This window comes from Primulina eburnea, chromosome 10 (genome assembly GCF_022965805.1).
Source record: "Primulina eburnea isolate SZY01 chromosome 10, ASM2296580v1, whole genome shotgun sequence".
Lineage (NCBI taxonomy): Eukaryota > Viridiplantae > Streptophyta > Magnoliopsida > Lamiales > Gesneriaceae > Primulina > Primulina eburnea.
Genome location: NC_133110.1, coordinates 36,184,221 through 36,196,994, shown reverse-complemented (window position 1 = coordinate 36,196,994; position 12,774 = coordinate 36,184,221).

Below are 12,774 nucleotides of genomic sequence, written 5' to 3'. Positions count from 1 at the left end.
TTAATATTTACAATAATAAATTATATTTTTGGCATAGAAAGTTGTAATTTTTCATATGTGACACAAATCAGATATGTATTTCACAAAATTGACTCGTGAGACCGTCTCAAAAAACAATTGTGATCAAGAAATCAAGTTTATACTTTAAAGAGTAAACAAAATCTAGTAAATGTACCTCAACCAAAAAAGGGAGACTTCACTTGTAAAAAATTTTCTTGGAACAACTTGGAATTTTGTTGCCCCTATCAAGTAAATTCATAGATTGATCACAATCCGAACATGTATTGAATACACGTAATTGTGATAATCAGATCTCACTAATATAAATAAATAATAATTAATCTATATAATGTTAGTGACATTTCCAAACTTCATGTTCTAGTTTAAACGTCTCCACGTTAAGCATCTTCAATACTACATCGATAGTGATGACAATGAAGTCGAGTTTGAGTAGGATTTCATGTCTTCCGTCATCGTCCTCGTTTATTATATTCATAATAATTTTCATCCTTATTGAGTATTCATTCATCATCATTCTCATACATATTAGAGACTCACCCAAATATCATATTACCACCTATAAATGCATTCTCTCAAATTTTAGTTATTTCGACTTAAATTATGAATATTTACTAAATTGTTGAGAAAAATAAGATAAAATATTTAAAAATTAGCAAATTAAACATTATAAAAAAATAACAAAATATTATATTCTTTAAAACTTGTCTATGTCCTCATATCCAAATTCAATTATTCATTTATTTAATTGAGTTAAAAATATCTTTTATATCTTCTTCTATTAGAGTCGAGTATCGCATTCTCTGTCGGGTTTGAAAGAAATTCATTGAATACAGGTAATTGTGATCGCCGGATCCCGTCGATTTATCTGTATAAGCATAAACACTATTAATTAATTGCAAGGGTTTTATGAACTTTGCATAGTTGTCGTCGAAATTAAATAATTATAATAACTCTCGCTGTCAAGAATAATGACTCGTTACCAAACTTTGTGTCCCAATGAATTATGGTCTTTATATATGATTAAATATAAATTAATTCATTTGGCAATTTATATATATAAATAATCATATAAAATAAACGGCTTGAAATATGTCTCATTCAATTTTAATAAGCAAAAACTTGTGGGAAACAGGTCTCATAGATCGTATTTTGTGATACAGGTCTCTTATTTGGGTCATCTATGAAAAAATATTACTTTTTATGTTAATAGTGTTATTTTTATTGTGAATATCGGTTATTTGGATCATCAATGAAAAATTATCACTTTTTATGCTAAGATAGTTACTTTTTATTGTGAAAATCAGTAGTGCTTATATGTTTTATAGAAAAAGATTCGTGAGACCGGTTCACAAAAGACTTACTCATTTTAATAAGTAGGGTTTGATTGAAAATCATATAATTGATGAATAATCTAATTATCACAAGATAATAAAATGTGTTTCACTCGATGTAATATGAATATCTTAACAAGATAACAAAAGTTTCGACCAGAGCTGATCCTCACGGGAAATTTAGGGTCTGATCCACACAAGCGTCACTAGTCCAGACACGGGCTTCAAAATTACCCTGGACCTGAAATCACAAATAAGACCGTTAGGAGAGGGCCAGGAGGGTGTCCTTGGCGTAGCCCCTCTGACGCTCAAGTCAGAGACTGAGGATGTATGAGAGGAGCAGCTAAGGGCACTGCTGAAAACAATATAATGAATTCATAATCATACGCTCCAACCTGATATTTATAGGAGAATACATGGGCTTGTCATGGATCATTCACCTGTCATGGCTTATTCATCTGTGGGCCTTAGAGATGGGCCGGAAATTTGGGACCGAATCTTGATGGGTTCATCCCTGGATATCAAGAGACAATAAAAATAGGGTAATATTTCACTATCTTTAAATATACGAACACAAGTCATGTACAATCATTGATTGTTTTTTTTAAAAAAAAGATATATACTTAATCAAAATGTTTATTGATTAACGATATAATTTTTTTACCGTTTTATCGATCAATCACTAATTTACACTTTTTCAATTGTTTTATTGGTGTGCTGACATGAAATCGAGAAATTATTATATGTCATGTTGAAAAATGATAAATATATTTTTTTTTATAAAATATTAGATTAAAAACATAGAATTCACGGACAATAATATTGAAAATAAAAATGCTCAAGTTACATAATAAAAAAAATAATTTCCTATAGATTTTTAGCAAAAACTTGTGTGAAACGATCTCACGAGTCGTATTTTGTGATATTGACCTCTTATTTGGGTCATCCATGAAAAATTATTAACTTTTTATGATAATATTAATTTTTATTGTGAATATCGGTAAGATTGACCTGTCTCACAGATAAAGATTTGTGAGACCGTCTCACAAGAGACCTACTCTAGATTTTTATATAATTTTAAAAGAGCTTGAAATTCAATAATGTGGTATCATTTACCTGCCATGATTATTTTAGAATGCAATTATTTTTTGAAAATAAAAATCTTATGATTACGTGGGATATATATAATTTGTACCTACGAAATCGTGAAGGGCCATGCCAAATAATAAAGGCCTTGTCTTATCGGACCTACCCGAACACGAATTGTTTGAAAAATAAAAATATCTGCTACAAAATTTATTGACCCTAAACCTACCATTTAATTGTAAATTATTAACTAAAATAAAATGAATTTATTTTTACCAAAAAAAAAAATTCAAATCTTTTAGTCCCACATCCAATATCATTATTCTATTTGTTCCACATAGAATAACAAAAAGAAATCGCAATTATTTTGGACAAGTGTGATATATTGTATATTTTTGTTTCCAGATAAAATTATCAAATCGAATCTAACCAACCAAAAAAATTTAAAAATCAATTAGTCATTTATCAAGGAAACTTCACTTGCATTGTAAGAAAATTTCTTAAAATTATTATTGTTAAATGAAATTATATATTAAGAGTTTTATCTTTCTAAAATATTGATTTTCTCAAACTTTGTATTTCATTTATAATATTTAAAAGATTTTGTTCTTAGTGAAATATTATTTGGTAAACACTTATGTGAGACGGTCTCACAAATCATATTTTGTGAGACATATAATCTTATTTGGGTCATCCATGAAGAAAGTATTACTTTTTATGCTAAGAGTGTTACTTTTTATTGTGAATATCAGTAAAGTTGACCTGTTTCATATATAAAGATTCGTGAGACCGTCTCACAAGAGACCTACTCATATTATTATTTTTATATTGTAGAAACCTATTTAAGGAATCCAATCAACGCCAAAACAAAAGTTGATGCACATGCGAGATACGAGAGAACAAAGAGACTATAAAGATAGGGAGAATTTCTGAAGAACTCGCAAAGACGAAGCATTGCTGTTTCGCTGTGTTGTCGTGACATGTTGGAAACGTTTAAAAACAACACTCGTCCAAAGAGTTGATTGATTGAAGAATTATTTTATTGTTGCAAATTTCGGTCACACGGATTGGTATTCTTGAGCGTTGGTTATTTTTGTTAATGATATTTTAGGATATAATTTAATTCATTGACATTGTTAAAGATGATAGTTTTTTTCTTTTCTTCGTTAGTATATTGATTCTGTAAACTCGATTTATTTTCTAATGATTATTTTGTATCGAGATACCGCAAAAATATGTTTATTTGTACATAATTATATTTGTATTATTTTTATTAAGTTAATTGTTTGTATGCTATTCAGCGGTATGTTACCACAAATTATTGTAACATTCGAAATAACACTTATGCATGATACACACCATTCTTATTTATATGTTAAACAGTATTCCATCCGAATTGATTTGATTAATTAATCTATTTGACTCAATTTATTTTTATCGAGTTAACAAATATTTCTCGAAACTTTTGTTCTCATTTAATTTATTTAGTAATTCCATATATTATTTGATTGTGATTCACGTTTCCCAACACCGATTAACTAAAATATTACTCACAGTCACACAGAATCCAAGAAACTTTTGATTCAACCAATAAATTCGCCAAGAAAAGATAACAGTAGAAACAGTAAATTTAAAGAAAATTAAGCAAAAAAACTAGTAATTATTTATTTATTCATAAGCATTTTTTTTAGCTATGGTTGACTAAAGGATTAAAATTGGTGAATTTGCTTCAAATCTTTAAAATAAAAGCATGCAGTTTCTATTAAAAAAATATGTGTTTGTATCCCACGATCTACAAAAAAATTGTTTACGCACTTCATGAGCCCAAAAGTTTTTCACGATGAAACCAACACAAAATATTGAAATATGCTACTGATATATAATATTTGATACAAAATATAAGATTTTGCGTATAAAATTGGAACAACTTTATTAATATCAACATTTGTTACACATGTTCGAGTATTCGAGATTGATATATTAATATCAGATATAAAATAGTTGGTACTCAAATATCATATATTAATAATATATTTTCAATGTCTGTGTTGATTTTTATCTGAAAAGACAAATGTTAATATCGGTATTTGCTATGTAAGTTTGAATACTCATTAATCATATATTAATAACTTATCTGAAATAACTAATACTCAAATATCATATATTAGTACTATAATTTTAAGGTTTTGTATTATATTTTTCACTTGAATTCGTGTTTTTTTTAAGTTGAAAGAAGGGTGATTGTAATGTAATAAAAATCCTGTCTGTAGTAGTTATTATTTAATTAATGTAGATGTATTACTCACACGTCTGAAGGAGCTATAGCCAATTACTTGTATTTAAATTCATTTATAGCCACCATTTTGGCTAAAGAATTGACTTCTATAAACCAATATACTACAAAATAATAATTTTTAATTTGATAATTATTATCTATTGATCTCAAATTGAGCTAAACGATAAATAAATAATTTCGACTGATTAGTGAAATAAATTTTTAAAAAGTTTTATATAATTCTTTAATACGTTATATCCTGAATTAGTAACTATGAAATTAACATAAAAAAGTTATTTTACGGCGTTACTTGATTATTATTTTTTATCCTTAAAAAGGAAATTCCCTTGTGATTTCTCAAGTAAAAAAAACATTTATTAAAATTATTTTTAAAATATATATTTTTTATACACACAGAATTCACTATGAAGTATGACTAAATTTCCAAATTATATTACAATACGAATCACCACTAATTTGAAACATTACATAAAACATGCAATGCAAGAAATCCACTTGAGTGCTCGTATTTTTTATGTCTCACCCTTTTCTTATTATTTACGCGTGATAAATTGTCATTATTATTATTATTATTATTGGTACAATATTTGTCTTATGTTACAATCAAACGAGATATTTGAACTGATCTATGATTTAAAATATTTGAGTTGTGCCATTACCATCAGTTATAGTTTTTGGTAAAGCGATAATCGCTCAATCTTACAATCAATATCAGAGGCAAGGTCGCGAGTTCGTTTCTCATTTATTGCAAGAAGCGCAGTTATTGACAGAGAAATTATTTGGTGTAATAATTATCTATGCTCATTAGTTTAATCGCTCTAGTCGAAATGCAGTGCTCGAGTTGTTATACGGTTTAAAATATTTGAGTTGTACAGTTACTATCAACAATAAATTTTAATAAAATAATAAACATTTGATCTTATATTTATTAATATACATATAATTTTTCATCTTGATAAGTATGTATGATTTATGCTTCGAAAATATGATATTGTGAATGTTATACATTGCTTGTAAAAAATGTTATTTAAAATATTACTAGCATATATTGCGCGTGATGCGCTCGTATATGTCAAGTTTTAATAGAAATTTAATTAAGTATGATTTTATGGACAAATTGTAAATAAATACTTAGACTCTAGTTTCATTTAAGTTTTACTTTCTTCTTTTTTGAAAGTTAGTTTAAAATTCCTACTTTATTGAAAATGTTGCAAAATCATTTTTGTGAGGCCCTTAACTCCTAATCGTTATTACAACGTAATTTGATTAGAGTAAATTAATTACAACGAAAAACGAGTTTAAAATCTTCTTTACAATAAGCACAAAATATCTTATTTGAATACTAAAAATAGTATTTCATCTCATATCACAAAATATGCCCACACATAATCAAAACCAATCACATACAAACAACTCATATCCTCGTGACATGTCCCGGTATATATATATATATATAAATATACTGGGAAACAAATATAAAACCTCAGCTCAAACTGTGACTCACTCCAGAAGCACCGTCTTCGGTCCCCTGATATCTTGGAGTACCTGTCATTGACCACATACAAATATAACAACAGCCCCCTATGGGATGAGCAAAGCTCAGTATGAAACAACCACAATATATATCACAAGTATCTAAACAATGATATAGGATATGCAATGCATGTATGTCGTGGATCTATCAGGTCAAATGCCCATCCACTGAGCACAAATCAGAATCAAACGAATCGCTATCAAATCAATGCTCGAGCTGGCATACCGGTCTCAATAAGAGATACTCGTATGATAGCGTCGACAAAGCGCTATCAAATCCCAAATCTCAATCAATCATCAGGGCCACTGATGTCTATGCTTTAAGGGCACATAATGCCAAACATAGCATCGTGTTCACAAACTCCAGAATCAAATCCAATTATATCAAGGTATCCAAGGATCATAGCTCAACGTGCATGTCATGTATGCCACATCAATTAAACAAATAAGACATATAGACATGTATTCTCAATCCAATCAATCAAAAATATATCATATGATACAGAAGATACCTGTCGTATGTTACTCGATCACAACATACCTCAATTATTCGTTCCAGTCGATGTAGCTTGAAGATATCAGTATAAAAATCTATCTACGTCAATAATCATTTCAATCAATAACATCATTCAAAATCAACAATATAAGTTTCAAATATATTTTGAAACTTTGAAAATTCATATCAAATCAAGATCATAACATAATTCAATTCTGACTTCAAAACTTAGTTTCTTGTCGGTTATTCCACCACATATATGGATCTCGACTTCAAAGACATGTTATTCCAGCACTTCAATAATTAAAGGTGTCGAAACTGGAAGAAACTTATCTCAAAAGGAAGCTCTCGACGCGAGGATTCCAAATATATCATTTTTTTAAAGTTTGAACAACGTTTCGAGATAGATTCGTATGTTAGAATTCGAATTCCAACATTTTCCTTCGAAGCTTCAGAGGAAATGGAAGGATACTTATCAACAAAATCATCCTTATCACCTTTATATCGTGTGTTTCAGAAATGTACGCGCATATGTGCGCCTGAACTCACGCATATGCGCGCCCAGTTCTACCCGTGCGCGGGGGCCTGTGCAGGTGCGCATCTTTTTCTGTCCGAAACGCTATTTTAGGTTCCGAATTAGAAAAGGTGGCAAACATGAAAATTGTAGATCTATGTCTTGGATTTCATTAGCCACTGACCTCACGCAATAAGGATATCGGATGCAAGAGTTATGCCCATTCTCCCAAAATGTGTCAGTGAAAGAACTGCAACGCACACGATACACTTCGGGATGATTTTGCCCCTATTTTCAAATGGATTTGGACAAAACTCAGAACAAGAAAGTTTTAGTGTTATGTATTAGCTTTCCAATGGAATTGGTATCATCCCATTTGGACTAATAATCAGATGATTATGTCAAAAACTGTAACATGTGTCACTTTTCTGTTGTGGTTCAACACACGTTTCAAACACAAATAAATTTCTAATACAATCTTTCATTATCACAACCTATTTTCTCATTTCCATTGTCATGATATACATCATACACGTAATCACATGACAATTTCATTAATTATTGATAATAAATATAAGATTTACGATAATACGATACACGGTCCTTACAATCTTTGAGTTTTTTAATCTTGATACGTGACGTTGTTATACCTATTGAGCATGTTCTTAAATTCACATAACCTAAATACATACATGTACACAAGATTTTCGACCTATATACTTTGATTACATTTATAATGGCTTGTTATGCTTCCGTAAAATAAATTGAGCAGTTTACCTCTTTGATCGGAGTGTTGTCGAGTTATATCAATTTAATTTTACAGATTGCTCATTAGAGCCTAACCATGCAGTCGCAACATATGTTTCCTGATGTAGATCCATTCAACAACACTTGGCACAATTTTGTATCGTTTGTTTACCTCAATGTATATAGTAAAGTAGTTAAATTTAAAAATCATACATGAGAGGAGCAGTAAACGTCCTTTGTTTCTTATTGGCTAGTTGTAGCCTACCTGCAACTTCTATATTTAGGGAAAACTTTTTAAACTCGTTTTGAACTATTTCAATGTGTTCCCCCTCAATTGCCTTTGCATTTTTATGACATTGATATCACTGCTGTCAATCTCTTATTAAAAAATCTATAAAAATATTTTCATCGTGTTTGTCATCTTAATAATCTAGTTTTCTCGGGTTTATATTATATTCTATTTTTCGATAAAATATTACATATGTGTTATCAACCTTTAAGGTAATTTTTTTTAGTAAAAATAACGGACATTTTTCAAAAGTTTTTTTTACTGCATAAAATTCTTTTTCGTTGATATGTCATCATATGACTCTACTTCTGACAATAAACCACTGCAATACCTACATAGTTGTTCTCTTTCTGTTGCAAGCTTTGTTAAAATTGTTTTTCACTAATGATCACTAACATCTGTGTACAACACCATATCATCTTCATATTGAGGAATAACCATTTCTGGAAGATTTTTACAAATATCTTTTAGGTGGTAAGTCCCTTTATATGTTCTTCTGTCCATATAATTGTTGCATCTTTTTTTAGTAATGGACTAAACACTTCATTTTTACACATTTTAGAGAAAATATTTAATGTTTAATATATTCATCCATATTTTTAGATGCTATCAAAACATCATCAATTTACACAAACATAAACTTAAAATAATCTTTAGATACATTATCCATCTTTCTTTAACATATTTGGGATAATTTTTCTAATCGCATTGATAATACTTCCCAATTATAATGTGCTTGTGGTGTCGAGGAAACAAAGAACTTCTTGCTTTTTTCTTCCATCTGAATTTGATAGAATATGGACTTACAATCGAATTAAGATAATATTTTTGTGTTTCTTATACAACTAATCGAATGTTCTCTGCTAGGTATGAAATATCCATCAAATTTCAAGATTTTATTAATTTATTGATAATTAATAACCAACCTTTGTTTGTTTGTTTTTATCTCACCATATTTTCTTAGCAGAAAACATGGATTGTTGTACGATGATATTCATGCTTTGGATAGTCAAATGTCCAAATATTCCTTGATAATAATCTGTATATCTTTTTGATCAATTATGTTCATCGGGATATGCTTGCATCTAACAAATTCGTACTCTTTGTCTTCCTTGATTTTAAGGTTGGCTTTCAGTTGAATTTTATCTCACCATACCAAAAGATCTTCATTGTAATTGTCTTTGATCATTTTCTTGATATGTTCTAGGGATACTTCCAATTCAACCTCTACAACTTTCTGGTGCAGAGCTATCTCGAGGAATTTTATTTTTTCTGATCTGATGTTCTTATATGTTCTCAATTGGAGCATTATTTCTCCAATCTGTCTAGAATATTTCATTTTTTAATTCAGAAATTTTCCTTCAGCACCATGTTTTATGTGAAACTGAATTGACAATTTTTATAAAATTCCCTTCTTACTCTCTGAACTATGACTTTTGATAAGGTGATATTGTGAACACTAATATTGTAGTATCATTTTCTTATGTATAAGACTTAAACATTTGTAGAAAATTGTTTCCTAACATTTAGCTACTGTATCATGAAAATAAATCGGTGGTATTTTTATCTCGTACCCAATTGTTGGTAAAACTCCTCCTATTAATATTTTTGACATCTTAATATTTTTACATAAGAATAAGATTCGCTTAGAGAATCTCGTCTAACAATCTAAGGTAAATTTTCTTCCAATTTTTTTTGGAAAAACTCATCTTTTTGCTGTACAAATCACAGCCCTTGGATCAATATAAGCAACAATTTTATGCCTTGTACTCTTCATATAACATCCCTACTGAGATGTATATCGAGAATGAGCTCGTGACCATTGAATCTTCCACATTCTATCAACTACCATGAATCCTATTCAATTCTCAAGTTGTTTTCAATGTTTGTGTTTATAGAGAAACTTCCAAGAACCAATTGATCTGGTTTTTTTCATGGGATTCATTTGATGTGAAATTCCAAATCTTTGATATTGATCATTATTTGGCAAGTACCTATCAAAGGTTGTTCCAAATAGTATATATTATTACAAGAAAATTGGTTTCTTTGTCTTGTAAGATCGAACACTATTTTGAGTTTCCTCCATCCTTCCGGACATCTAAATTTTCCTTTTGTTGAAAAAAATTTGTTATCAATTGGGTTTCTTGGATATGTGTTTTCCCTACCTGTGATTTGTTATTCTATCACTTTGAAAAGATAATCTTCTTGGTTCAAGTTTAAGACTTTGATTCTTTTGCAGGATCGGTTTGTCTTGGATTTTGATATATGTTTCCTGTATTAAAAGAAACTTGTTATTTTTGGATCAATCCTCTGAGAAAATTTTTCAAATATATCTGAGATTTCTATAAAGTCGTTCTTAATAATAATTCTAAATTATGTGTATTAGATAGATCATATGAAATTTGATATGTAATAGAATATGGTCTATCATCCTCTTTCATCGGCTTTTTTCTTTGAAGTTTTGATGCAATGTTAAAGTTTGGCTGAAATCTCGATCTGTCAATTTGTATGAAATTCTTGGATAAATTACTCTTAAAATTTTTCATGAACAGATATTCCCTAAGACAGTTCTCAGTATTGAATCTTGAAAGTTACCCATTTGTTTATCGTATATAGCAATATCAATATGTGAATATATTCTTTATTTAAAAGTATCTTTATCATAATTTTGATTTCTCCGATACGAATCAGGGACATGGTTCGTGCTACTCTATCTCGAGTTTTTTTAATTCATCTTTAATTTTTTCAGAAGGAATTATTTACATTTCCATCCGGTTTCCTGTTAATTCCATGGGATTGTTATTTTCCTTCTGAAAATTTTATAAATCAGATGATGTTTTCTATTTTTAGGCCAAGATTTTTCCGAAATTTTCTACATGTCCTACATAGATTCCTCTCTGTAGTCTAGGATTTTTCTTATTATCTTTTGAACCATGTTATGATATATTGTTGTCTGGCTAAAGATATCAGAAAAATCTTCATGTGTTTCGTGTCAAAATACCTCGTCCTCAGTCAGATCCTGATTCTATTAATTTATATTCTTCTTGACTCAAGACTTATTTTTCTTATTATTATTCTTCTTCATATATACTTTCATCTGAGACAATATCCTCAAACTGGTATACTTGAACAAGATCTTATTAATAAAACGCTTCTTCAATATATGGGGTTGGATCGAAGCATTTTATCATCATTCTATCCTTTTCTGGACAATTGGTCTAAATGATCTCTTGCTCCACATGTCCATCAATTACAATATTTAAAACTTGCATTAGCTGGAGTGTGTGCTCTTCTGAAAGTTTTCTTTATAGGTGTTCTTATCGTGCTTCAAGATGTGCTCGATGCTTAGGATGACATCCTATTAGTTGATGATCAACTTCTCTGCCCTTCTAAACTATATTGTTCTTGGTTTCTGATAGGCTCGTAATAGTTATTATTTTTATTTTCATATTTCTCATTATTCTAACCTCCGATATGTTTAATTGACACATTTTCGTGTAATTTTATTGTAAGAGGAACTTTTACGATCTTGGAGCAAATTTGAGTTAAAAAGATGATGTTTATCACATTTGAAGTTTCCAAGATAAAGTTTGAAAGTGAATGACCAAACCAGAAGAAATCATGGAACAAGACGTGGCCACGCCTTGTGGCGATATTTCAGCTGCGAAAAAAATTACAAGAAGGGAAATTCTAGATAAAATATTATCTATTATTTTATATTTAAGAATTAGGGTTAATTAGAGATTAGTGGGCTTTTATCAAATAATTTAGACCCAAAAAATAAAAACCACCACCCCACAAAAGAAGACAGCCGCAACAGAAGATTTGAAAATCAAAAATTGGAAAACCTCTCACCAACCACTCACGTACAAAGGAGGTGGCAGCAAGAATCAGATTTTTTCCTCCACAACTCACGCACAAGAGAAGAAAAATAGCTCAAGGATTTTCTCTCAACTTTTCTCCACACTTGTAGGCTAAGTTTTAATTTTTTTTTATTCAAGGGACATTTTTACTATTTCAATTTATCACTGTGAGGCTTTTTGCACTTTAATTTAATATTCGTGTTTTGTTCAAGTATTCGTTGATTTATGATTTATTTATATGAAAGTTATATCTCGGTTAATCTGACAATTTAATTAGCATATTTAATCTAAATAAATCAACGAAACTCAATCTATCAATTGCAGCTATCTCGGTTGTTAGATTTAGGATTAACTGTTTTCACAAAACGAAAATGCTATTTTTAATTAATATGGAACGCTATCGTGCCCAGTTAATTATTAATAAGTTTTGACTGGATGCTGGGTTCGGTCAATTATTTTAGGAAAACACAAGAATTTTAGCGGCTATCCCTATAATTCTAAAGTTAATTGCTTGTAATTGCATGAATAAATATATGTTAGCCGATGAACAATGTAAGGCCCGAGATGTTATCAATTGTACGAGACCCCGAAAAGAAAA